This window comes from Equus przewalskii, chromosome 3 (genome assembly GCF_037783145.1).
Source record: "Equus przewalskii isolate Varuska chromosome 3, EquPr2, whole genome shotgun sequence".
In the NCBI taxonomy this organism is placed as follows: domain Eukaryota; kingdom Metazoa; phylum Chordata; class Mammalia; order Perissodactyla; family Equidae; genus Equus; species Equus przewalskii.
This window is the reverse complement of record NC_091833.1, coordinates 111,453,987-111,466,625: the sequence shown is the minus strand read 5'-3', so window position 1 is coordinate 111,466,625 and position 12,639 is coordinate 111,453,987. Positions and strand designations below refer to the sequence as shown.

At 41.1% G+C, this 12,639-nt stretch overlaps 1 long non-coding RNA gene across 1 annotated transcript; it reads right to left on the bottom strand.

Annotated features, from left to right (window-relative positions):
* Positions 1 to 6,453: 6,453 nt before the first annotated feature.
* Positions 6,454 to 9,707, bottom strand: LOC103550081 (uncharacterized). The gene is made up of 5 exons (XR_544680.2): positions 9,571 to 9,707; positions 9,359 to 9,457; positions 8,137 to 8,285; positions 7,286 to 7,344; positions 6,454 to 6,725 (listed from the first exon to the last, which is right to left on the bottom strand). It is a non-coding gene; the product is annotated as an uncharacterized lncRNA (long non-coding RNA).
* Between the last annotated feature and the right edge of the window lie 2,932 nt (positions 9,708 to 12,639).

Genomic DNA, 12,639 nt, shown 5'->3' with positions numbered 1-12,639 from the left:
TCTTGCATCAAAGAAAAAACTTGCAACTTTGAGAACTTAAGTATCTTGCTCCAAATCAACCTCCCTGGATAGGTGTGAAGAAGTAAAGAGCTAGCAGATGTGAAGACTTACCCAAGCCTGCCATGGAGTAAGGTCTCAATACATGAGACTGTCATTGTTCAGTGTGTGGGAGGCATGAGGGGTGATCTTCATGGAACCCTGGCCAAAGTGTGAATAAAACCTTATGAATAAACCCTTTTCCCTGTGTAGCCAGCACAGTCAATAAAAAGGAAGCTCTGGATGTAGAGGAGGTGAGAATTTTTGTCATGAGGGAAGGACTTCCCTGGTTGAGGGTAAAGATGGTTTATCCAACCAGGTACTTCATGGCCAGAACATACCATTGCTCCTCACCCCTTTTCCTATGCCTTCACTGTGCTCACCAACCCAGCTGCCCAGGGGCTTTGATTTCAGGAGAAGCAGAGTTCTGCTCAATGCCAACCCCTCAAAGGCTGCTCTAGCTAAGGTACTCCCAATCCCATCGTTCTTCCCACCTGTGAAGCTTAATTTTTCTTCACAACATCTAAAACTTTATAATGTCATATTTTATTTTTATTTGTTCTTTTTATATGCCTTTACCACCAGAATGCAAGCTCTATAAAGGAAGGACTTTTTTCTCTGCTGTTTCCTCAAAGGTAATTAGTTCTCAAAAAATAATTATGGACGTGTTATTATTATCCATAATAATTATGGATGTGGAAATGAATGATTGATTGATAAACATGGAAGGGCTAGTAACTTGGAAGGGAATCCCCAAAGGACCAGCTTCTCCTTTGTATTGTTTATTTTACTGAATTGCCAAAAATTTCCTTTCATCTTTTCTGGCCCCAAACTTGGTTAGTTTCTGATACTTCCCTTGCTCTCAAGCTCTACAGATAAGGACATACACAGTTTTCTCATTAATTCTACCTTGTAATTACCTGTTTATTTCTTCCCATCCTAGCTTCTGGAATCATTGGTCCCTGGGCCACCTTTATAACATCTGGACTGCTCTCTCTTCCTCTTGTGTCCATCTTTGCTGGTTACCAGACTGTAATCAGAAAGATCTTTCCAAAATGAAGATCTGACTGTGTTGACTTCTTCAAAGTCTTGACCACATTTTATAAGAATTTTCAACTTCTCCAACATCATTTTGTTCTTTAAATTTGTACCCTACGGGCCTAGCAATAACGAGCCATTATTCTAGCTCTTTCTAGCTTGTTTCTAGGCATTTGTCATGCATCACATTGCATTACCTATTTCTATTCACTTTCCTGTGCCTCTCATGAGCCTATAAACTTCTTGAGTTTAAAGACTACATTTTGTTAACCATTGTATACCCACCGCCTACTAGAATCCATCTCTTCTGGGTGTCAATAAGTATGAAAACAAAGTAGCTATTTTTACCAGTATCCTCTGTGTTTTATTAGAAAATACCAGTCTTCTTGAGTTTGATCATCTGGGAAAAAGTAGTTTCCAGTCTTAAAATGTCGAGCCCAGACGCTAAAACTTTATGATCCCTCTAAAGCAGAAGTACTTGGTGGAAATGTTTCTACTTGGCTATCAACCTCTTCTTGGTCGTTTCTCTCTCTCTTCCTCTCTCCGACATCAATACTTGTTAACAACCAGAAAACTGACTGGGAAAAGATCTACAGCTCAACAGGACAACCTAAATGATGCTTTTCCCCTTTAACTGAAAAAGTGAAAACAAAGCGTTCAATTCTGTATGCTTTATAAACCCATCTGTTTCTTACAGGCCATTGTGGTGACAGCTACAGAAAAGGCTGGCCATGAACAACACCTCCTGTTGCTTGGGAAAGACACATCTGTATATGTCTGTGCTCAGAAACAGACAAGAGTTTAAGATGAGTACATTTTTCAAAAGTGTGGTGCAACAAAACAGATTGAGTACCTGTAAACAAGCTTAGCACATGCTTATGTTTGTTTTAAAGAGTGGGAAAAGGCCAAATGCTTCATTAATTGGAAGACTGGAAGATGCATGGAAGAGATTTATGAAGGAAAATCAAAACTTAAACTCAATGGTAAGAAACAAGTTAATAATAATAACAATAAAGTATGTTGATGTGGGCTAGAACTGATGGACTTTTGTAGCAGTAAGATGGTTTGGAGGTCACTGGCTTCCATGCTCCTGTTTTTGTAGATATGGACATGGAAACCCAGAAAGGTGAAGTGAGTTATCTGAGGTTGAATGGTTTAGAACCCAGGTGGCCACCCAAATCAATTTTGATTTAGTAGCATTTCTCATTTAATAGCCTCATTGTGCATGAAGAGTAGTTAACTCTTTCAAGGTCACCTGTTGGGACAGTCCAGATCTGGGAACTCAACCCCATTCTTGACAGTCTCTGAACGATTTTCTTTCCATATTATTCTTCCTCCTGTGGATCTAAGTACTGAAGATGTTCTGAATCATGGAATAAGCATGATCAAGTTTTCACGATCAATTACAGAAAAGAAACGGAAAAACATGGACTTGGGAGTTAGACAATTTGGAACTGAATTCTTGTTCTGCCAAATACTGTGTATAAAACCTGGGGCAACTTTATCCTCTCACATTATCAATTTCTTGTTTTGTACAATGATGATAATAATCCTTACCAGGAAGTCTAAAGCCTAAACTACATTGTGTATCTTAAGAATCTGACAGAGTACTTAGCACACACTATCTCTCAAATAATGTGTGTACTCTAGCAATTCTTTTTAGCAAATAAGGGCAATGGAGTTTGGGCTAACACAGTATTTTGAAATATGACTTTGGGCACTACTTTTACATTATCAAGTGGTAGGAAGTTGGAAAATGACTTAAATCTATGCTGCCAATAAACAATGCATTAAAAAAAATCCATAGGACACGCTTAAAAGTGAATCTGGCAAATGTGTTAGCCTGTGCAGAATGCTAGTGTGAAATCTCAGCAGGAGAGAAGGATCGCAAGGAACATTAGTTCCTCAAGGAACGACAGAACTCTTTCCATTGGAAAAGTTCAAAATCACATGCACATTATATATAAATATGTATGTAAATACCCATATATAATTTGTTTCATGTTTAAATGAGCAAAGTACATTTAAAACCGATTATTGCAGAAGAAGTTAGAATATGAGTGATTTTGTATTTTCACATCAGGTGAGATGACCATGGGACAACTGAACATAATTTCTTTCTTTCCCAAAAGGTAGGTACCATGAATAATTGGAAATCATGGAAGATCACAAGATAGTTCTTGCCCCACCTCTCAATGAACTGTGAATGCCACTTCCACTGTCTGATTCTCAGTTTGCTCACTCGTGAAATGGCAATGGTAATATTCTTTCTGCTCTCCCCAATTCCAGCCTGATTTTAAGGGTTAAGTAAATACCTAAATGCAGATGTGAAACAGTATCTATGCGTTGATTCGTTCTTTTGTTCATGCTCTGGGTATAAGGATAGATAGGGCTGACATGGCCCCATCCTCACAGGACTTACCAGCTAGAGAAGGATACAAGAAAAGGGGAGGGAGGGGCCATGTGAGGACCTGGGCAGGATGTGAGGGAGCCTAGAGGAGGGCATCAGGCACGCTTATTTGCAAGGAAGCTTCCCAGAACGAGTGACATCTAAGCTGATCTGCAAAGCTTGAATGGAGGAAACCAGCTGGAAAGAAGTGTTGGGGTCAGGGCAGGGGTGTTAAGGGTTTCAGGTGGAGGTAAGTTTTGTCACACACAGAAGAAAGACAAGACATTACTTGTCCAGGGAAGGGGGAAGAAATTTGGTTCAGTTGGATCATGGATTTCAAGGGGAGAAGTTATGAGAGGGAGGCAGGTTAGACTATAAATATGCTTGCAAGCTACCTTTATTTTAGACTTTGTGATCAGAGGGAGGCCTTTAAAGGATTTTTTCCAAAGTATTGCTATGATTGATCTCATGAATCATACATCAATTCATTTGGCAACTCAACTGCTAAGAGTTCCCTGAGTCTGGATCAGCGTGCTTCTCAGAAACAAGAGCTTCTGCTCCTGTTCCCTGAGCCACCCCCTCCCAAAGCCCACACCTCACCTCTTGCTTCAGGTTGCCAGTTTTGTAAACAGCTCAACTCTCTGCATATCCTTGACCTTGGTCTGCCTTCAAGAGGAAACATTTGAGAGCTCTGTATTTAAGGTTGAAGATTCTATCCACAGGCTGAAAACTTGTCTCTTCAGCAAGAAGTTTCAGGATCATCTCCATGTTTTCCTTGACTTAGAGCTGCTGTGCCACACTCTGATGGGTGCTGTATAAAACTTAGAATTGCAGGAGGTTAAAGAGATTTTAGAAATCGCAGGGTTTACATGGCCAGCCCCTCTCCAGTGCTTCAAGGTAAAGGACCACACTATATCTATGTTTTAACCCCAGTTCTGTTTAATGCAGTGCCCGACCCAAGAGAAATACTCCATAAATGTGGGAACAAACAATGCATGAGGAAGCTGAGGCCCAGAGTGTGTGTGGCTTCCTGACTCCCATGTCTGTGTTTTCATTTGGGAAGATATCTGGGCCATCCTTCGTGTTGGAGTATGAGAATACTTCCTTTCTGCTCCAGAAGTTCTAGTCCACATGCAGGAAGTACCACGAATCTAACTCTTTGGCTGCTCTCTGCCTCCTCGGACTCTCTCTTCTGCTGGTGAGGAGGAATGACCTAATTCCACTGTGGAGTTTGAAAGCTTAGAGTTTAGAAGAAGCAGGGCGCGTCCAGCCCAGCACAGTCCTTGTTCTTCCCTCCTCAGCAGCTGCCTTCAGAATGCCTGGTTATCTTCATTGAAGAAACCTAGCAGCTAGGGCTTGGTCCTCCTGGGGCAGCCCGTGGGTCTCCACCCCACCCTCCCCTCTCCCTCTTGGGATGAGTCCCTGCAGGGAGCCTGCGTTCCTCAGTGCTCTTCCAGGTGGCAGCAGCTTCTGCCCTGCTCAAGGAGAAGCTGTTCTGGCCCAGAATGACCTGTGACTGCTGGGTGAGTCTAGCTAATTCTGGGATTCAGATATAAGCTGCCTTCCCCAAGATCTTCACTTGTAATAAAGGCAACATCTTGTTCTCCCACCTGCCTTAAGTCTTGCTTATCTCTCCATTGGTTCAGAGCTCAAGTTAGATAAGTGGATGCTATTTTTGAGTCCCCAACACTGAAGAGCAGACGTTCCCTGGCTCCTAAGGGGCTCTCTTCAATGGGAAGAATTGCGAGTGCCTCACTGCCAGCCCCGGCTTGCATGAGGACCCAATCACACGACTTCTCCCTGCTGGTCAGAGGCAGCAGCACATAGAGATTTGCAAGAGCCACAAACTAGCCAATAACTAAGATCACCGTGCCCTGAGAATCCCCGGAATGTGAAAACGAAAGCCCTGCAAACATAGACAGGGCCGGCTCTCCTACTGCTGGCTCTGGAATTTGCAAGATGCAATCAAGGAGGGGCTCAGCTGCATTGGGACAGATGTTTCACATGTCATGCAGAGAAGCTCTCTGGCTGGGCTGTTTGCACCGAGCTTCATCTGTCCGACTGCAGGACCTGCTGACAGGGAGGGTTTGCAAGCCAGTGTGACCACCTGGGAATTTGCTGCCTTACACGTGACAAGTTGGAACAAGCTGTCTCCATCTCAGTCCATCCTCCTCTGCGAGGGGTGTGGGTCTGCGCTCGGGATGCTGTTTTTGTGCCAGTGGCCAAAATTTGAATCATGTGAAATGCTCCAATTATTTTTTCCCAGATCTTAGAGTGTTAAAGTTAATGAACAGCATTCCTTTTGACAATGATAAGGTGACATTAAAAATGATAACATAAAATAGTGATTTTAGCTACACAAGTTCAGTCATTAAAGAAGGAATTGCAGACAGGCCATTATGTGCACTAAGATAGTTCAGACAGCATCTGACTTTTGAATCCTTCGCATTCTTTAAAGTAATACTTTGTATTACTTCTGAAAAAAGAAAAACCCTTAATAATACAAAATGTGAAAAATAAATAAAAGTGCACACAGGAAAATAAAAATCAGCCCTAATCCTACTGTCAGAGTCAACTACTTTTAATCAGAGTGTATTTGATTTTGTAACCTGCCTTTTTATCACCCCCAAATAGATTGCAAACATATTGTCATGTCTTTGAATAGTTTTACAGCACTATTTTCAGTGGCTGAATAGTTACATTATGTGGCTGGAAAGTATTTATCCCGTTAGAGTTTTATTTTCTCTTACTTCATTACTCTGGAGGCTGCATTGCTCTAAATAAATAACTCCTGTGGTAAGATACCATCTAAAAGTAAGAATTAAGCCTAATTCCACAACCAAGAGATAATTGCTTTTAACATGTAGTATCTACTGGTTTGCTCTCTGCAGTTTTTTACCCAGAGATATAACAGAAATGTTTTGCACGTTATTAAATAATTGTAAAGCATTATTCTTATTGACTAAACAATATTCCACTGTAAAGATGTGTATTCTGTATCCACTACAGTTTCTTTTCTCTTTATTTTTTTCTCCTTAAAATATAAGTTGTAGGCCAACCAGGATTCTCTCCCTTGACAGGTGAGCTTGGGCGCGTGCCCAATGCTTCGGCCAGTGGGACTGGAGGAAGTATTGTTGTATGATTTCCAAGTAGAAACTCATAGAGTCACTGGGAGTTTCCTCCAGTTCCATCAGTTCTCTTGTACTCCTGCCCTCCACCTTGAGAATGTCACGTTCAAGATATAACTTTCTCCTTTTAAGTCCTGGAATGAGAAGACATATCAGGCCTTCCTGACTACCTCATAGCTTAGAGCAGAACCCTAGCACCTAATATGAGTGAGAAGTAAATGTTAGTTGTTTTAAGTCCTGAAATGTTGAGGTTGTTTCTTACATAACATCATCACAGCAGACACTGGAAAATACAAGGGCCATCAAGGACAGATGTTTGGAAGGGGGAGTTGGGATAGATTTTCAAGGACTTTGATCGTCTGAGGAACTATTTTTTATTGTTTGTGATTAAGGAATCACTGAATTTTTTTATGGCAGTAAAATATACAAAATGTAAAATTTGCTATTTTAACCATTTTTAAGTGTTCAGTGGCATTAAGTATGTTTACGTTGCTGTGTAACCATCAGCACTATCCATCTGAACATTTCGTCATCGCAAACTGAACTGTATCCATCAAAGAATCACTGAGCATTCTTATTTTTAAAGAAGAAAGAGATACTCATATATTTTGAGTGGCCAGCACCTTATATGTGTGCCAAGGTAAATGATTAAAATATTTTCATTGATGTTCTTTCTTCCTATGCTTCCACTGACCTCCAATTCAAATTGTAGACAAGCCATCAGCAACTCCTTGCCCCAAGCAGCTTTTTCCCCTATAAAAACAGAAATGCCCAGAAATTAATGTCATTTTTTGTTCTCTGTAAAGGTCTAAGCTCACTGAAAATGGTCTCTGTGGGGGAGAAGGGGAAGAAGGGTGGAGCTTCAGGCGAGAGGAGGGGAAGTCGGAAGAGAAAGAAGGAAGAGTAGGGATTGTGTGAGCCTGGAAAGGACATAGCACCCTGGAGGTGGGGATCTCTGCGTCCCTCCATTAGGTCAGCCCTGTCTGCAGCAGACCCCATCAGACGAGAGTGAACATGTCTATCAGCTAAACATTGGCAGGAACCTGGATTTCCAGCAAAGCCATCAGACTCCCAGGAGCCATAGTGAGTGGAGACAATGAGATGTCATAGTCACCAGGAGAGCCTGAAGGTCAGAAGCCATGGCTCCTTTTTCTAAGTGCCAATTATACCTCCAGACTTCTAGAACACACCTGGCAGATGGTGAGGCCCAATAGTGACAGAGATTAAATTTCCCACCAAGCTAGAGTGAGGAGTGGTATTTAATTTGATGTAAAGAAAGCAGAGTCTGTATGTCTGAGTTTGTGGACAAAGTTTTTACCCCTTCCATATACATTGTGTCATTCTGCCTTTGGTTTTAGGAACCTGAATTTTCACCAAAGAAGAAAGTAAAACTGAGGGAGTTTAGGCAATTAGGCAAAGGCATTCCTCTCTTGAATGACAGGGTCAGAATCAGAACCCAACCCAAGTGGTCGATGCCCAAATCTCTACTTTCCAGAACCTAACCAGAATTCTTCAGGACCCAAATGTCCATTGTAAGAATGCTACCTGAAAGGATGTGAGGGAGAAGCAGATGATCAGCCACAGGCAGAAGCACCGTCTCCTGCTGTGTCTTCTCCAATATCATTTGCCCGGGGGCCAAAAGATGAATTATTCTTTGTTTTAGAATCTGTCTTCAATCTGCACTGGCTAGAGATCTGTACAAATAAAACACATTGAGGGGCTGCCCAGTGGCGTAGTGGTTAAGTTGGCACACTCTGCTTCACTGGCCCAGGATTCGCAGGTTCGGATCCTGGGCATGGGCTTACGCACTGCTCATCAAGCCGTGCTGTCGCAGCACCCCAGTTATAAAATGGAGGAAGATGGGCACAGATGTTAGGTCAGGGCCAGTCTTCCCCCAATAAATAAATAAATAAATAAATAAACACATTGTCTGAAAATAATTGAGGGAAGGCATATTAAAAAAACAAGATAATAACAACCAAAACCCTAAGTTAAGTGGCAGAGAGGAAAAAAAAGAGAAAAAAGTAAACAGATTATTTAAATAGTTGAAAACTCATAGAATTGCGAAAGAACTTCAAGAGCTGAATCTTCAGGTGAAAAGATAAGTATCTGGCAAATTTAACCAAGAAAGTAAAAGAAAAAAAATCATGCACAAATTAGAGATTCGAAGAGTAATGCAGAAACACACGATTTAATCTTATAAGAAAATAATATTACTCAGGTCTCCTAAAATCATAGCAGTGAACTTAGTACATTGTATTGTAATTGCCAGTGTGTTTGCTCATCTTCTCTGATACTGTCTTTGAAGGTAGAAACTCTGTAGTCAGCCCCTGTCATTGTACCTACGGTAACACACAAAACAAAATGGAAACGACACATTGTTCCAGCACACAGGGGGCATTCAATAAATGTTTAGGAATGAAATTTTCACAATATACATATCACTGAAAGTGACTGAAGTAAATGGAAACATGAATAGAACAATAACAAAGGAAGGAATTTAAAACAGTTATTAGAAATTATTTCTATCTTATGCTCTGTGAGTTATTTAAGACTTACAAGGAGGAACTAATATGTGAATTATTTTAGGAGATAAACAAACGTGAACTCAATTCATCTTATGAAACGAACATAATTTAGAATTAAATTATATTTTAAAAAATACATTTCAAATTCACGCCAAATGAAAAACACTTTGCCAAGCTGAAAAGTGAGGGGTTTTACAGTATAAAAGTCTAGGTTTTCAATGCAGCCTCTGCTTGCTCACCTCATCTCGTGTGATTTCCTGAGCTTCTCTTCAGGGTCAGATTCTTCACTTGGAATTCAGCAATTACAATGACTTTTTTTTTTTCCTCGGGTGATTTACCTAAGTAGAAAATCCAGTCAATTACAAATGATAGTTTGTCCTTATTTCAAACAAGCATAATTTGATTGCTCCATGTTTTTTCCCATTAACCAAAAATCAGAGGACGTGCTCACATGTTCCGTCAGTGTGAGGTGCTGTGGATCATGAACTCTCAGCTCTCTGCTTTTAAGCAGCACCCAGCCTGGAGGGGTGGGCATTTGCCGCTCTGCAGCCACTCGCTTCATTAGTCAGCTAGGGGGACCTCCAGCTTCTTCACGTATAAGGTAAAAGGGAAAAGTAAAACCAGTTTATTTATGCCATTCAATTACAAAATAATACCGAAAATATAAGGAGAATTTAGACCTTCAAAGCGATACTTTGTTTCCACCTTACACAGGAAACAATGTTTTTATATTCAAGGTTATAGATATATTCAGTGAGAGAAATTGGCTTAGAATGTACGTCTCATGAATTCAATGTTTTGCACCGTATTAGTCAGCTCGGGCTGTGATAACGAAATACCACAGACTGGGGGGTTTCAACAACAGAAATTTATTTTCTCACAGTTCCGGAGGCAGAAAAGTCCAAGATCAAGGTCCTGGCCAATTTGGTTCTCCAGTGGGCTCTTCTTTCTTGTTCATAGACAGCTGTCTTCTCACTGTGACCTCACATGACCATGGCAGAGAAAGAGAGGTAAGCTCGCTAGTGTATCTTCTTATAAAGGCACTAATCCCATCACGAGGGTCCCACCTGCACAACCTCGCCTGAACCTAATCACCTCACAAAGGCCCCACCTTCAAAAACCATCACACTGGGGGATTATGGCTTCAAACTATGAGTTTGGGGTGGACACAATTCAACCCATGGCACATGCCTACCACAAGAACAGTAGTTTTTCCTAAACATTTTGAATGTCCTGGTTCCGTTTAAAAATCTAATGAAATCCATGGATCTGTTTCCCATTAGTGGGGAGGGATATACGTATAATTCATGCCCATACACATATGTACGTACAGGCGGACATGACATTTGCATACAACTCTAGGGAACCCCTGCCATGTTTGAAGCGTATCCATGGCACTCCACCAATCCAAGACCCCCAAGGTATGAACTCTTGCCCCAGGCTATTGGAGGTCTAACCAAATCTAAAAATAATTCCAAAAAATTAGAAGTAATTATTTAGTGTCGGAAGAACTTAGAAAAGATGGTTGTAGATATTTCCCTTACGAAATCTTCCAAGTATGACTTCTCCCCAACACCCCGAGTTTGAGTGAGATGAAGTGGCTTGTTGAAGAGCACACACTTTATTTCCTATACAGGATCTCATTCTTCCAAGGAAAATCATTACTATCTCCTTTATTCTGTGGATGTTGGACTTGCAAGAGACCTCAAGTCTCCTCTAGTTCAGACTCCCTAGTTGACTAATAAGGAAAATGAGGCCAAAGAAGGGGAAGGAATGTGCTCAAGGTCACACAATTCATCTTAGCGTTTCCCAATTAACTAGCTTCAGACTCTTTGAAAAATATTGTAAAATTAATGCTCTTATTATTTCTTAAAATTATTAAACTCGTAATTAGAACTCTCATTTGAGGTCTCTATGGCCAATTTAATAATTTAAATACTTCCAGAATAACAATGTTCTACGCAGTGGTGAAGATTTCTTTCAGAATGCAGTACAATCTGCCTAAATTTCATTTTCCTATGTATACCCAGGGCACTGTGGATTCTCTTCTCCTTCTGATGGACTCAGCTGAATTCCCAAAGATAGCTGAACAATTCATTGCTCCCACGTAATTTCATATTGCACATAGAGATAGCACAGTAATCATCCTGATTGGAATTGTGCTGGGCGTCTACTTACATTGCACTTTTTTGGCTTTCGGGAAAGATAGTTTTATTTGGTAGACTAAATAATATCATCACAAAATTATTTACTTCTTCAAAGTTTTTCCTAGTGTTCAACACCTATGATTAATCCCCAGATGGAGATATTCTGTGTCTCTACACTCCATCTGCACTCTGATAGAAGGGCTTGTAGTCATCCACACATCATCAGTCTTACTGGAATTGCCCTCTCTGAGACATCCTTGAACCTCTGAGTTTATGACAATGGCGTATGTTGTGTCATTGTGGAAGAGAAAGAACCTGTGATCTGGAACCGGTGAAATGCAGGTGTCACCTACAAGGCTTCACTGACCACAGAGAATTTAAAAAATTCTCCTGGTTGGGGCTGGCCCCGTGGCCGAGTGGTTAAGTTCGCGCGCTCCGCTGCAGGCGACCCAGTGTTTCGTTGGTTCGAATCCTGGGCGCGGTCATGACACTTCTCATCAAACCACGCTGAGGCAGCGTCCCACATGCCACAACTAGAAGGACCCACAACGAAGAATATACAACTATGTACCTGGGGGCTTTGGGGAGAAAAAGGAAAAAATAAAATCTTTAAAAAAAAAAAAAAATTCTCCTGGTTGAAGCAGGAATAAAGAGGGTTCTTGAAAACAAAAGACGGTCCTGGGGCTTGTGAATAAATAGCCAAAGGGTGCAATGAGTATTTAACCAGGAGAAAAGATCAGGCCACCACTCCAGGTACAGAGTCGTATGTTGAACTGGACAGAGCATGACATCTCCTTGAATGACTTGCAGTTAACATTCGGAACATCAATTACTATGTGTGTGTGATTCTCATAGGAAGGGCTCAAGTACCACACACACACACACACACACACACACACACACACAAAGCAAGGTGCAGACAAAATTGGGCATTTCCCAACACTAGGTCAAAAGAAGAGGACAGATTGAATCCAAAGAGAGAAGGAAGGTAGACTATAGATGTATAAAGACCCTACAGGCCCCCAAACCCTTGCAGAACCCATTAAGACTCACAACTAATAAGCCTCTAGAGTTCCCGCAGCTCTCCAACCCAACTAGTGTCTAACTGTAGTGTATTAACTTGTATTTCATTCTTTGTTCTTGCTGTTTTTCCTCACCTTGATTTAAGCCCTTGGGCCACTCTTTTTTTAGAGGCAGTTGGTGTTGTAAGACTAAAAGCAGAATTGTCTGAAGTTAACTTCCTTTTCTAGTTTCAGCCTTTGAACAAAAACAAAAGTGCGTGACCTGTCTTTGGCCTGGGAGAATAAGGATCCTCAGTAAAGACAGACTGAAATTTGCGGCCTCTTCCAAGACCAAGAAGGGCTCATGGTCAG